At 41.8% G+C, this 15,664-nt stretch overlaps 3 non-coding genes across 3 annotated transcripts; 1 reads left to right on the top strand and 2 right to left on the bottom strand.

Annotated features, from left to right (window-relative positions):
• Positions 1-10,207: 10,207 nt before the first annotated feature.
• On the bottom strand, positions 10,208-10,279 carry trnam-cau (transfer RNA methionine (anticodon CAU)). Its single transcript has one exon. It is a non-coding gene; the product is annotated as a tRNA-Met (tRNA).
• Positions 10,280-12,145: 1,866 nt separating this feature from the next.
• Positions 12,146-12,217, top strand: trnaq-uug (transfer RNA glutamine (anticodon UUG)). The gene has a single exon. It is a non-coding gene; the product is annotated as a tRNA-Gln (tRNA).
• Positions 12,218-14,879: 2,662 nt separating this feature from the next.
• Positions 14,880-14,952, bottom strand: trnat-ugu (transfer RNA threonine (anticodon UGU)). Its single transcript has one exon. It is a non-coding gene; the product is annotated as a tRNA-Thr (tRNA).
• Between the last annotated feature and the right edge of the window lie 712 nt (positions 14,953-15,664).

The following is a 15,664-nucleotide window of genomic DNA, read 5'->3' as shown; positions in this document are numbered from 1 at the left end:
GGTAGTCTGGGACCAGGTGGACCAGGTTGTGTTCTGAGTGGCCGAGTGGGGGGAGAGAGGTGTATGCATCTATGATGTTTGCATACAGTAAATCCAAAGTTGTGACGCCCCTGGTGTGGCAATTAACATACTGGGTGAAGGGGGAGGGGGGAGCAGAGGACAGGGAAGCATGATTGAAGTCCCTGGAGATGAGGAGGAGGGAATGGGGGTGCTGGTTTTGAAGTTGAGAGACAACAGTGTGAATCTGATCTGTAGCTGCAGCAGCAAACGTTCACACAGCCACGTCTCGGTGAAGCACATGAGGCTGCACCCTCGCTACTCCCTCTGCAGCCGGGTCAGCGCCGTCAGCTCCTCCAGTGTCTTTTGTGTGTGTGTGTTGTATCTGTTGTGTGTGTGTGTGTGTGTTGAACCGTGTGGGCCACTGTAGCAGTGTGAGGGGAAATGACCTAATAAAGTTGTGTGTGTTAACTCCAAAGTCCATGTTTTCCCTTTAGATTTCTTCCCAGTGTAAGCAGCCACAGTGGAGATCTGCTGGACTTCAGGACCAGAGAGGAATGGAGGAGGACAACCAGGACCAGGAGCAGCGGAGCAATGAGGTCCCCAGAAGACCAGCAGCAGACTGGGCCTCTGATAGCAGCCACGTTCAGGTCAGTGTTCTCCTATCATACAACCGTACTGGCTTGGCCCTGGTGTCTGCCACTGTTCCACCAAATGCTTGCTCGTGTCAAATGGTTGTCTCTTTGTAAAGTAGATAGTGTGGCGTAGACCTACTAGATCTGTCCTGAGAGGACTCCTGCTGGAATTTGACTCTGAAAATGAAATGTCTGCTGCAAATCAGCTGATGCGATAAGGTTGTTGCCAGTTTTATTTAGGGATGCACTGATCTGACTTTTTCAGTCCCAGTCCCGATGCCTGGGCTTTGTGTATCTGTTGATACCCGATACCGTTGTTAATTAATAATGAACTGTAGACCTTCCACCTTATACCATCCTTCACCATGTGGACGAGACTGAATGCACCAGACTCCTAACTGCACATTACTTTCCTAACCCAGACTAAATAACATAGTAATGTAATGGACTGAATTCTAACTTGGTGGTGCTGCTCCCCCCCCTACGCCCCCACCCGAGGGGCAGAAGTACGTAGGAGGGCGGAGCCAGGCGAAGGCTAACTCCTGATCAGCTGTTACTACACATCATCTTCTTTGCCAATGTCTTTAGCAGACCCCCCCTCCCCCACACACACACATTATTGTCCATTCCCTATCCTTCTCACGCTCATTGGCCTGCCACAGATTCCAGATCGATTGACGCGCCCCTTCCATGTTTAATGTGTAAAAAAAATAAAAAATAATGTGGGTTGGAGGGCAAATTTACTGGTGTCACATGTGCGACTGGATGTAAAATTCAGATGCACACTCTCACATTTTGGCTGCAAAATACGAGCATTTGCACTGTCAAAATAAAAAGTACAAAACAGGACCTTTAAGGAACAAAAGCTCGTCACTGGGGTGGTACCCTCAAAGGTACATTGTTGTACCTTGAATAAGAGGATCAAATTTGTACCTCACTTGTTTGTACCTTCTAAGGGACAGTATTATACCTTTGAGGATCAATAATGTACCTTAAACCAAGGTACAACAAAGTACCTTTAGAAAAGGTACAGTTTTGTCATATTAAGGTACCGCCCCAGAGACAAAGCCATTTTGAACCTTTTAGTTGCAAAAAAGTTCCTTTTTAACACCTAAAGTGAAAGGGGAAAAAAAGGCAAACAACTAAGTGAATTTTAGACATTTATTTTAGTCCTTTAAACGGAAATGTTTAATTCACAGGATCTCAAACACAACATGTAACATCCCAAAATAAAATGCAAAAATGTTTTAGGATGTCATGTCCAATATAAAAAACATTTAAAGACACTTTATTAACATCTTCATACCGCCACGTCAAAAACAAAGAGAACAGTCAACAATAGCAAAGAATAGCTGCATGGCAGGGAATAAATACAATAGCACTATTTATCTCTCAATTTCGTGAACATATGAGCAATGGCTCGTCTCACTATAATGTCTTTATGCTTCCTGTAAATATGTTGTCGGAAAGACTTTGCCACACGTTATGGCAAAATGTGGCTCATGTGCATGGTGCAAGTCCGATGTGCTGGGTTAACTTCCCCAGTGTGAAGGCTCTTCGAGAGCATTTAGGAAAGCTGAAAGGTGGAGGCATGGCTGCAGGTACAGGCTGGTCACCAACCTCAGACATTTTTAGAACATATTGCTGGATGAAAATCAGGGTGTTCTTCAGACGAGATGGATATTCCACGTTGTAGACGAAGTAAGCACAAAAAGTAGAAGTAACACCTTCCTCCAAAACCAGCGTCCTGCAGACTGGCTGCTCATCCAGTTTGGCCACTGCAGGGACCCTTAGAGAGAGAACAGTCCTCCAGTCAGAGACATCATTAGGATAGGGTGACGGTGGCTGATTCTGGAAGAGATATCACATCATAATGTAGTAATCACTCAGTTAAATGCAGAAATCTACTACAAACATTCATAAAAAGATTTGTTAAAAAAACACACACACGTTCTGTGTTGTCATGAAGAAAACTAGGGACAAGAAGAATTGAATCTAGTAAAACATGGTCAGCTAGAAGTCACTCACACCTCCCATTAGTTCTTCTAACCCCCCCCCCCCTTGGGTCTACCAAAGGCGTCCTCAGCAGACAGTAAGCTGGCGACCAGAGCAGGAAAGGAGGAGCAGCCTGCAGCAGCAGTGAAGGAGGAGGAGTATGTGGTGGAGAAGGTTTTGGAGCGCAGAGTGGTGAAGGGAAGAGTAGAGTTTCTGCTGAAATGGAAGTGCTTCTCAGAGTAAGTATGAGTCTAGAATAATCATATTTGGTGTTCATGGTCCTGAGATATATAATATATTTACATACTGCAAAAGAGTGAGAATGGATTGTCTAAAAACAAAGTGTGAGGAGATGTTCTTCTGTCTGCACTCACCTTTCCAGTGAGGAGAACACATGGGAGCACAAGACAACCTGGACCTGGACCTTATCGCAGAGTACCTGCAGAAACACAAGGAGGAGGAGGAGGAGAAAAGAAGGAGGGCAAGAGGAAAGGTGTCAGGGAGGAGGAGGTGAGTGAAGGAAAGAGGGTACTCCAGACTGCAGAGTCCCATAAATCTAATCTCAATATTAATGAATGCACACAGAGGGTTTCAGACATGCTGTGAATGATGCTTCTGGTTTTACTTAGCTCGCTCCACCATGGCCCCTTACTAACTCACTCACTCAGTCTGTTGATATACAAACGCAGATAAATGAACATGCATGTATTTGGGGGGGTGTATGAGGGCACCCCCCTTTTGACCAATCATTACATCTTTGAATGTAAAAACCTTTACATACAGTTGTGTTCAGAATAACCGCAGTGTTTTTAAAGAAGTGAATAATGCTCAAAATCCTTAGAATAGCTTTTAATTCCATAATACAAATGCATTGGGAACACTGCCCATTCATTTCCAAATCAAATATAACCAACATTGATCAAGTCTCTGTCCTACCTTTACAGGAAGTGAAGAAAAAGGAATTTTAGCAGTATTTGCATTTTTCTTTACAAACTCAAATGTTTACTGTATAAACTGAAAAATGTGTCAGGGTTTGAATCCCTGCACTAATATTTAGTTGCATAACCATTATTTCTGAGAACTGCTTCATATCTGTGTTGCATGGAGTCACCTGTGAACAGGTTTTCCAGCCGAGGACCATTGAACTACATCCCATAATTCCTCTGCATTACTGGGTTTGGACTCAGAAACAGCATTTATGATGTCCCCCTACAAGTGTTCTTTGAGATTGAGGTCCGGTGGTTGGGCTGGCCACTCTATAACATCCATCTGGTTCATCTGGAACCAAGATTTTGCTCCTTCCTGGTGTGTTTGGGTCCTTGTCTTGTTGAAAGACCCGTTTCAAAGGCCTTTCCTCTTCAGCATAAGGCAACGTGACCTTCAAGTATTCTGATGTATTGAAACTGATCCATGATCCCTGGTATGTGATAAACAGGCCCAACACCACAGAATGAGAAACATCCCATAACCAGCATGCTTTACTGTCTTCACAGTGGACTGGGGCTTGATTTCAGTGCAGGGGGGTCGGAGGACAAACTGTCTGCTTCTACTTGACCCAAAAAGAACAGTTTCCCTCTCATCAGTCCCCAGAATGTTGCTCCATTTCTCCGTTGGCCAGTCAATGTGTCCTTTGGTTGTTTCCCACGTCGGTCAGGCGTTGGATGCCATTTCAAGGCATTTGAAATTATTTTGGCAGAGCAGCTTATAATCTTCTGCACTTCTTTATATGTTTTCCCCTCTCACATCAACTTTTTAATTAAAGTCCTCTGTTCCTCAGAGCAATGTCTGGAACGAGCCATTTTGCTGAGTATTTCAGCGTGAAATGCACTATAACCAGCATGCACAACATGTACTTCCTTCCTTCCTTAAATATGTATATATACAGTATATAGATTAAATATAGGCCATAACTGACACCTGTTTCTTCACAGAATCAATCAGCTCACTAATTGAACACAACACTATTATTTTGAACATGCTCCTTTCAATTACAGATTCAATTCCACAGAATGAGCAGCATGCAGGTCATGACTGTTGGTTTTCTAGGACTTTTATTATTTGCCTTGTAGAAATATCACTTTTACCAAAAAATATGATTGAGTTTAGTGATGCTATTATTTTGAACACAACTGTACATCAAAGCTATTTTTTAAACATCCTTGACCACGACATATGCGCCTGTGTTTTTCAGAGGAGTCAGTGATGCTCAGCAGTTTTATTCCAGAGCACAGCAGAAAGCTCTGCTGAGCTTCAGAAATGCTTGAGGAAATGGAGCTTGTGTGGACAATACCACATTACACTACCATATTACTTACTTACACAATACTGCTGGCTATACACATTTGATTTAGCAAAAACGACAACCTCAAACAAAAGGTCAAAGGTCAACTGGTGCCCCTCATTGCTAATGGCTATCAGGGACAATGGTTCCAATTCACTTTACTGGAGTAGAACTGTTTCAGCAACATGAAGACAACACAGTAACCCTTACAGATACCAGTGAGAGCTAAAAATCTTTTACAACTTTCCCGACACTAAAAATCCTGAATGATCCCCCATTTGTTACTAAACATCTGGCTAAAGGCTGGCAACAAAATGGAGACCACACATAAATTGATCAAAAGTAGTTTATTTATCACAAACTAACCAACACTGGATGTTACATTTACCATAATGCAACTCCATAATAGTGATGTTGGCAGATAATTAAGAAAGGTAATGCGTCAGTCAAACAATGTTCCATAGACATGCTCTAAATGTTGTTTCTAGTTTAAGATGGAGCTCTACAGCATGGCACCTCACTAACTCACTCTCTTGGTTTTTCTGTCTGTTGATAGAAACGGAGAGGAAGAGGAGTCAAACGTCACCGCTGTCAGCACTGTGACATATCCTTCACAACATCAGGATATTTAAAGATTCATCAGAGAGTTCACACTGGAGAGAAGTCGTACAGCTGTAATCAATGTGGGGCAGCTTTCATACTACAAAGTACCCTAAAAACACACCAGCGCATTCACACTGGAGAAAAGCCGTACAGCTGTGAACAATGTGGACAAACCTTTTCTAAGAGTGGTAACCTTAAATCTCACCATCGTATTCACACTGGAGAGAAGCCGTACTGGTGTGAACAATGTGGGAAAACATTTTCTCATAGTGGTAACCTTAAATCTCACCAGCGCATTCACACTGGAGAGAAGCCGTACTGGTGTGAACAATGTGGGAAAACATTTTCTCATAGTGGTAACCTTAAATCTCACCAACGTATTCACACTGGAGAGAAGCCGTACTGGTGTGAACAATGTGGGAAAACCTTTTCTTGTAGTAGTAGCCTTAAAACTCACAAACGCATTCACCCTGCCTCGTTGTGAACATGTTTCAGAGCCAAGCTGTTTCCTCCTCCTCATGCCCTGATAGCTGTGTTGTTGTATTCTGATCTTCTCTCCACATTGAAGGCTGACCAGCAGTAACTTTATCTTCTGATCAACATGTATGTTATTGTGGATCAGCTGGACTGTTTTCTGCCTGTCCTCAGAACCCTTTACCATTTAGACACCAGAATCGGTGCCTGACCCCATCCTTTTAAAAATAATTTTTTTAATGTATATATTATTAAAAAAACAAACATTTAAGGAACATTTGAGAACAGCTTGTTTATTGCTATATGGTCCAAAATAAATGGAAAAAAAATGTAATAACAATAACGTATTTTTTCGAGCAATTGCTGCTAAATGACAAAAACAACCACTAGATGGAAAAGGGCAGCGCTGGTATTTCAGTAGAACCGAAACGAGGCCCCAAAATCCCCGTTACTATTTGGTCCGATAGATACCGGGTGTTAAGGCACCGGTGCCGTACTAGCACCGGGTTTCGGTACCCAACCCTAACCACAATGTACCCACCGTGGGAAGGAGAAGGCCCAAAGGAGAAACATTAAGACGTTTACAGACGTTTTGGTTGGAAAACGTAGACATGTTTGAAACTTTTTGATTTTGTAAAAACTTTCTTCTCATCTCTAGAAACATACATCTTTTTGGCTGGCAGAAAGTCATTGTAATTTTTATTTTAGGAAAACATTTTTGTCACCCTTAAATAGTGGGTTTAGAAATATTTGTGTAAATTGGTCCTCTCATCATTACCAACAAACTAGAAGTTGGCCATTTTTAATTGTTCGCTCTCAAGTTATTGTTTTGTAGTTAAAATAAAATAAATTAAACGAGGCCTCGTGCTGATTATTTGTGACTTGATTTGGTGGATTTATCCTTTCTGCCGTTTCTGTGTTTAAACTCCTTGATAAGAGAACGTTTCCATCCACTAAAAGTGCTGAAAGACTCAGATTATTATTCTAAGTGTGTGACAACATTATGGGATGGATCCCTACAGAGATAGACCTTTTAGATAGAAAAATGAAGGTGATTTTCTTACTAAACCAAGTGATATAGCAAATTGTGTCAATGATTATTTTGTAAATAAAATAATCTTAAAAATACTACACAGCTACACAACACGGATTTGTCAAAAACATTGATAAATAAGATCATGGAAAGTAAAACATGTAGCTTCTGATGAATTGTAAAATAAACCACCTGGTGTGGACTATCTTGAATATAAGTGGATTAAGCCAATAGTTTCAATCATTGTTCCTACTATTGCTCATATAATTAATATGTGTTTTATGGAAAATATATGTCTGCAAGCATGGAAGATATGTAAAGTTGTGCCAATACCAAAGAATAAGAAAATGCCTTTCTCTGGATCAAACAGTAGACCAATAAGCTTATTACCAATTCTCTGTAAAATAATGGAAAGAATTGTTTATGAACAGATTCAGTTTTATTTTTTAAATAATAATTTAATTACAGTTTTTCAGCTTGCATACATACAGAGGAAAACACTCAACTGCCACTGCCCTGACTCAGATGGGTGATGACTGGTTTAAGGATATGGACGAGAGGAAAATAATAGGTGTTGTGATGCTTGATTTTACTGCAGCATTTGATATAACTGACCACAACTTACTGTTTAAAAAAATTGGAATATTATGGTTTTTCACAAACCGCATTAGTAGTTTGTTTGGCATGTGGTGTTTTTATGGCAACAGTCCCAGATTGAGCTGTCTGATTTTATTGGAGGAAAGACTACTTTTGACGCAAAACATTGTACCAAGATTGGAACTTGAATTTTTTGGTCAAAAGTGACAGCAGATAAGCCTAGTTTCCACCATCTATTGGACGACAGACTACTTTTGCCAAAATTGGAAATTGAATATTGGTAAAAAGGAAATGCAGCTTAAGAAAGGAAATTCACCTTAGATTTGTCACTTACTTGAAAGGCTATGGTCAAGTAGATTGGCATGGGGTCTTTTCACGGCTCCACTGCCCAATTCAGAATTCCGATATCATTTGACTACAGGAAACATTTGATACAAAATATTTTTACCAACACACAGACTTTATTTTGCCAGTAAAACCTAATAGTAATATCGTGATGAATTTGCCACATAGGTGACAGTCTCTTGTCCATCACACTCAATAAATAAACCACATTGGTCAATCCATACCTCCACTTCGATGCAAAGTAGTCTCATCCGGGACCTCTCGCACCCGAAGCTAGAATCCTACCCCTAGACCAATGAGCCACGTACAAACATCATATTAGCAATTTTCCATCAAATAAATGTGATCAGTCGGTGACTCAAAAGGCATTTGTTAAGTAGTTTGTTTGGCACATAAGGTCTTTATTGCTCCACTGCCAGAGTGAGCTTTCTGATTATATTGGACTAAAGACTGCACCCCAAGCTTCAGGTATGGGTGAGAGAGCGCACCCCTGCCTTTGTTGGCACAAGCGGTAGACCTGGTGGAGACCTTCATGGCCGCCAGGCAAACTGGTAGAGGCTATCGTCTGGGCCTTCAACAGCAGGACGTGAGAAAGAATGACCCAGCAGACCAGCAAGAGCCGGAGAGGACATTCTCTGGTAAGTCTGTGGGTGGTAGGTGTTGTGTGTTTAAGCCCTCCAATGTCCCAAGAAAACCCAGTGTTAGTCTCATTCCAGCTGTAGCACCCGGGTAATAGTATGTCATGGTTGTGGCCAGCCAGGTCACATTAGGCCCAATTGCTCAGTGAAGCAAATGTCTGATTCCAGAATATGTTGCATACCTGGCACCTCTGATGTTACTGTCCCTGTGAAAGTAAAAAGGAAAAGACAGTACAGGCTTTAGTTGACACAGGCAGTAGTCTGTCTTTCGTTCTTACGTAACTCTATCTCCCCCCGCCTCTTTTTTTTGTTTCTTGTTATTTCTTGGCAAGAAGTATTATGCTTTTGGGTCGTCTGTCCATCCGTCAGGCCAAAGAAACAGATACCAGCATGTAACTTTGCAAATCAGTGGCTAACCATGGCCGCCATCAAAGATGTCATTTGGACCTCCAGAAACTTCCTGGTAAGAAAGCACATGCAGATCCCATTCCCTCAAAACTTGAATCAGAGATTTTCCCGCACCTGGACTTGATCAGACAGTGAATATGCCAAAGAGATGTTCACAAGTTCAGCCGAGGTAAATACTCGGCCCACATTCACACAGACCTAAAACTACTCACTTAATGCTGGTTACAATATTCTAAAATAAAAAATGTCAGAGAAAAATTGCAAAGAGTGAAGGGTGTTGATAACATTTTTTAACAAGGTATTTGCTAATTATTGCTTCAGTAGTCTCCTTCAATATCCTTCAAGGTAAGCAGGAAGCTCACATAAATGATAGTTATAAGGTCTACCAAATGTTTAACTTTGCTTAGGGTGCGCTAGCTCCTGGATGGGACTACTTTGCCTTTCGAGACACTGACTAGTCACATTTACTTGATGGAAAATTGCTAATAAGGCGTTTTTAAGTGGCTTGTTGGTCTAGCGGTATGATTCTTACTTTGGGTGCGAGAGGTTGTGGGTTAAACTCCCAGACAAGCCCTGAAGGCAGGAGCTGTTACAAACTTAATCCGTAATTTACTGTCCAGTTTATCGTTAATTTAACACAGATGAGGAGGAAGCAAAATTGTAGTACAGCATGTTGGCAATTCTTCATATCCTGCTTCAACTGCACGCAATGGAATTTTTTTTTAAATGTTTTGTGTCAAAAGTAGTCTGTTGTAAAATATAATCAGAAAGCTCAATCTGGCAGTGGAGCCCAAAAAACACTACATGCCAAACAAACTACTTGACCATTGCCTTTCTATTCACTGACAGATCACAGCCATATTTCCTTGATGGAAAATTGGAAAACTTAAGTTATTGTTCTGGGGCCCAAGCACCTCCGTGACGCATTATCCAAAGAGATAGTTACTCTGGATGGCATCACCCTGGCCTCCAGCACCACTGTGAGGAATCTTTTCACCTACGTGATATTGCAAAAATGAACATTTGTATAGATATAACATGTATTATGGTCCAGATGTATTGGTGTTACAACAGGTATAAGCACTGTAGTTCTCTTAAATTTGACATGCCATTAAGTTCCCTATTCACTTGCAGCAACAGATGCTTTGCTAAACATCCAGAGACTGGAAATAGACTTAGTGCTGATACAAATGATGAGATTTAGCAGAGGATGGTTTCGATCCATCGACCTCTGGGTTATGGGCCCAGCACGCTTCCGCTGCGCCACTCTGCTCTGCTGTTTGGGCTCAGGGGATGGAAGTTCTGTGATTCACATTTTGAGGGACAGTGGCAACAAAGGTTCCAACAGCTTACGGGTGGCAAAGTTTAACATTTTGTAGACCTTGCAACTTGCGTATCACTTTGCTCAGCCTCCCTGGTCTACTCCAAAGTGGTGGAAAGGAAGCTTCAGCCAATCCTCCGCCAAGTTGCCTCTTATGTTTTTAGTTACTTCACCAATACATTACAATATTACATTACAGTTTGTCAACTACCACCATCATTGGGCAATGCACTGTTTACTGCAAATCTTGCATTACATCTGGTCATTAAGAGTGACTTTTGCATTAATTACCATGAACACAAGGATGCTTTTCTCTTTCAGAATGAGGGCTTTTGCAGCACACTTATTGGAGATGCCGGGGATTGAACTCCCGTCTCTCTGGAGGCGTGGGTTCAAACCCACCACTGCCTTTGGCATCTATTACATAGCTGGAAGCCAACCAATGTGTTGTCTTACAGCTGTGTCATTTGGGCTGAACTTGGTGAAGTAACTAGAATCATCCATCAATCACCTTGCTGAGATTGTTCCTTGTTAACCTGAGGTTCAACGATTGGTGAAACCTTCCTTTCCAGCACTTTGGATTAGAAAATCAACAAATCATTGTGATAATTAATCGTGATCTCCATATTGATCAAAGTAATTGTCATTATCATTTTGGCCATAATAATGCAGCCCAAAGAGATCTAATGTTTTATCAAACCAGGTTGGGCAAGTAACCTTTCTGCTGACTTCTTGTTAAATAAAGCAAGTAACATCACTCAAAGAAAGCTACTGCGATGGCTGGGAATCAAACTCAGGTCAACTGCTTGGAAGGCAGCTATGCTCACCACTATACCACCATCACTGGGCAATACAATGTTCACTTCAAATCTTGTAATACATCTGGGCATTGAGACTGTGAAGTGCGCTCTATCACTGAGCTACAGCCCCTGATGATTCCGAAATTCCCTCCAGGGGGGTCATGTGTTATCACATTAACAAGAATGTGAAGTGCGTTCATTAATATTGTTGACCTTCAATAGCTCAGTTGGTAGAGCGGAGGCCTGTAGAGGCACAAATCTGAAATCCTTAGGTTACTGGCTTAAAGAAGCAGTCTCTTCCAGAGTTTCCATTCACAGATCAATGTAGTGATTCTGATGTAGAGATGGACAGACGACCCAAAAGCATAATACTTCTTGCCGAGACATAACAAAAAAAAACAGGAAGGGCTCATTTAAAGGTTTTATTGCTTACTTAGCCATATAATTGTAACATTATTTATTAATATAACATTAAAAATAATCCCATGTTAGTCATATTTTTTATGTTTTAATTTTTTAAAAAACTATTAAAGAAGATAAGGATAAACAAGACAAAGATAGGACGGCTGAGCGTTCCAAGGCTCTGCTTTTAGGTCGCAGTCTCCACTGGGGGCTAGGATTCAAATCCCACTTCTTACATGAATTGTTTACCTCTAGAACTAATTTCAGAGACATGGTATTGGGAAGCTTGAACTCAGCTATTCTCTACATTATAGTGGACATTAATTTGCGCAAGATACTGAATTGAAAGTACAGCCGCCCCTTTTGTGAGCATCTGCATTATCAACCCATGTAAAGTTACCATGTGTACACAGTAGACCTATCTACTGCTGTATTCATTGTTTGTGGCAAGAGCTTTAAAACCTTTTCTTGATTTTTCTTGTTCCACATCCTGTGTGAACGCTTAGCTTACTAAATGACTTAAGTTAGCCAGTAATTGTTGTGTGCCTTCAATAGCATAAGTGTTAATAATATGGAAGAAGCTGCCTGGCAAACCAATGTTGACTTTCAGAACAGTGGTTCCATGGTGTAATGGTAAGCACTCTGGACTTTGAATACAGTGATCTGAGTTCAAGTCTCGGTGGAACCTGATTTTAAGCCAGAGTACTGGTGGGGGAAAAAAATCAACCTCTACACTGTCCACATCTAGGCTAATGGGTAAAATATTCTTGGCTGTTTGACTGAAAACAGTATGTTGGTGGTGGCATGTTGCGCTGTGACCTGTACTTCATGTTAACTTAAAGGAGTTCCAAATTTAGACTTAGTTGAACATATTGAGGATATTTCCACAATGTTTACCCAAATGTCAGTCTATTTCCCATCTAGTAGGCACATTTCTGGACACAGGTGGACATTTTGGACAGAAACATTGGTGGATCTTGATTCCCACCACAGGATTTAACCTGCATTGCACATTGGTGTACAGAGTCAGTGAGATGCCTTCACATCCCGCGCAATGTATTGCCATTGTCAAGCACATTTCCACTCTGGTGACATTCTTCCATGTCCCCATAAACCCATATATTTGGGCTGACAATAGGGAAACCTTCCTTTAATAAGTATGACCTGGATGACTGAGAACATAACTATATTATGACATAGTTGACTTACCATATTATTATTTCTGAGAGATCCTACTACACGTTGGAATATTCAGTCAGGATGGCTGAGCAGTCCAAGGTGCTGCGTTCAGGTCGCAGTCTCCACTGGAGGCGTTGGGTCAATACGGTTTTTGTTTTGTTTTTTGCTGTTTGTTGTGGTGGTGTAACTTAGGGGAGGTGATAAGATAAGTTGCTTGCAAGGGTTACACAGTCATCAGCACACATTTGCACACCGACTTTCAACAGTACATTCCCTTACCTACTTCACATACGCTCCTTTGGTTGCTCGGCCATTCTTATCAAATGTGGCTGCCAGAAAGGGATGGGGACGAAGATGGTGCATCCTGTTTAATTAGTTACACAGTTAAGCAGTTACACTTATATTCCATGGTCTTTATTTTATTAGCATGTTTATTGAGCTAAATTAGAGGCAATTAGGGTGTTTGTGGGGTTGAGGGTATTCTGGGGTTGTTTAAATAAAGTAGGCAGGACTAGATTATAGCCGATAGATATCAGCGATCCACCCATTACCTTAATTCTTATGCATTGTACTTTTCCCTTGCCGGGTGAGTTAGGGAAACTGTTACAGCATAGCTGAGTATTCTGTCCACCTCCACACGCGTAGTCTTCTCTTCAAGCAGACTTACTGCCTCCTGGTCTTGTCTTGACCTGGTTACCACTTTCTCATTTTTGTATGGCAGCACATCCAGCTGCTAGAGATTCTCAACAATCTGGAAGAGCTCCATGTTGGAAGGAACAGTGGACGTCAGAAGGCACTGTTGCGGCCGTAGCTGTTGCTCCACGATCCGTGCTGGGCCCTGAAGCGTTCCCCCCCATTCTGGTTTGAATGGTGAGTGGTCCACCTGGTGGGCCAAGCTTCACTGGCTCTATGGGGGTGAGATGTGGATGATCAGCACCAATGAGAAGGAGTGGTCTGGCGTTCTCAAACTGCTGAATGGAGAGACCTGCCAGGTACGGATGAAGATGGATGGATGGATGGATGGATGGCAGGAAGGAAGGAAGGAAGGAAGGTAAAAGTAGTATGGAGGTGCTGTGACTTAGTTGGTAAACAGGAGATCCTGGGTTCAAATCCCAGCAGCACCTTTTTGATGCAGGGATTACCTCTGTTTGCGTGTCATCATCATGTCAACCCAACCCCTGTTAAAGTACCCTGGTAGCAAATGAAAATGGCATGTTACAATTACACAAAAACATCAATAAAATACCCACAATGTGTTTTTTTTGCCTGATGACTAGTTAAATTAATAAACGCACTACTTTTGCTCCACTACAGGCCTGTGTCTGTCAAACTGTTCCATTTCACTCACCACTGAGTAAGAATTAATGCTCCGCACACAAAACCATCTCTTGGCAGGCAACTTAATTACAAGTCAAGGGATGAAACACAATTTGATGTAATTTCTGCAACAAAACATTGCTGTTGGGATTTGAACCTAGGATCTCCAGTTTACTAGACAGGCACTTTAACCAACTGAGCCACAGCACTTCTGGGTGCAAAACTGGATGCGCGGCCATATTGGAGGAACTCTGTGTAAACAACTGAACAGAGTACAGTGCAGTATTGTGCACTTTGGACACTTTATGTGAATGTAGCCATGTCTAAACAACAGAAAAGCATCCAAGATGCAAAGGCATACAGGGAAGGACGATATTTCGAGAAATTACAGTTTATTGGTGGTGATCTTTACGAGTTGGCTCCCCTATTCTTACATGATGACCTGGTGATTGTTCCTTCAGTTGCATGTCACGATATAGTCAACTAATATCAAATAATCAATTTATTAATTTTTATTAAAGCAGCATCGTAGACGTTAAAATCAGGCAGTCAGCGCCTAAAGTGCCTTGGCCGGTAAAGTTCATGTTTATTTCACCTCTGACCTCAGTCAGCATCACATGCACCTGAAACCCCACCCAACAGTGTCACAGGGTCCTGGCGTACACCTGGGCCACGTTCAGCCCCAACAAATCAAGGTTTAAAAGCATTAACAAATGGGTTCAATCCATTTTCCTTTTGATATTTATTGGCCCTCAACAGGCCAAAACTGGGCAAAATTAAACATTGCTTGTTAATTACTACAGCAAAAACAAATGGATAAAATCTTTGTAGTGCACATACTGTTAGTGATAACCAGGCACTGCTGGAATTTGGACCCAGGATCTCCTGTTTACAAGACAGGCACTTTAACCACTAAGCTACAGCACCTGTGACATTTTTGCCTGTCATGCAAGAATACAATGAGCTAGTGAACAGGGTTCCATCCATCCATCTTCGTCCACCAGCTCCAGAAGGGGACTGGACAAAATTCCCTTTTCCGAGAGGTTGGAGATATAATCCCTCCACCTAGTCCTGGCTCTTCCCTGTGGCCTCCTCCCAGCTGGACATACCTGGACTACCCCCTGAGGGATAGCTTAGTCTGTAGCCCATCAGTCTTTTAATCTGAGGGTCCAGGGTTCCAGTCCCTGTTCAGGCGTACAGTTGCACATTCTGCTTGCTGCCATGATAAACTGTACACTTTGGCACCCTTAATACGTTCACACTCTGTTGTATCATTAAAGTAACATGTGCAAGTCTTTAAAAAGAAATGTGGCTGTTTTTCATGCAGGTTTGCATCATAACAATACGGGTGCTATCTCTAAATGAACAATGGCCAACCTACATCCATCTTGTTAGCACCCAAATCTCTGTGCTGATCTCCCTGCTTGGATGGCAAGTCATCTGGTGGATTTTTCCCGTCAAGAGGAAGAGAGTTGTTTTATTATACTCACTAGCAGTAAAGTTTATTTGTCTAGAGCCGTAAAATTGCATTAGGTTATCAACGTTTTCAGCGAAAAAGAATACAGCTCAAGTCCCTGGTAAGGCGACAGCTTGATTCTGGGATATGTATGAAGTGCTCGCTAACGTCATCTGTCATGCA

Source organism: Etheostoma spectabile, unplaced genomic scaffold (assembly GCF_008692095.1).
Source record: "Etheostoma spectabile isolate EspeVRDwgs_2016 unplaced genomic scaffold, UIUC_Espe_1.0 scaffold00006765, whole genome shotgun sequence".
NCBI lineage: Eukaryota > Metazoa > Chordata > Actinopteri > Perciformes > Percidae > Etheostoma > Etheostoma spectabile.
The sequence above is the reverse complement of the archived record's forward strand: the minus strand, read 5'-3'. Positions and strand labels throughout refer to the sequence as shown.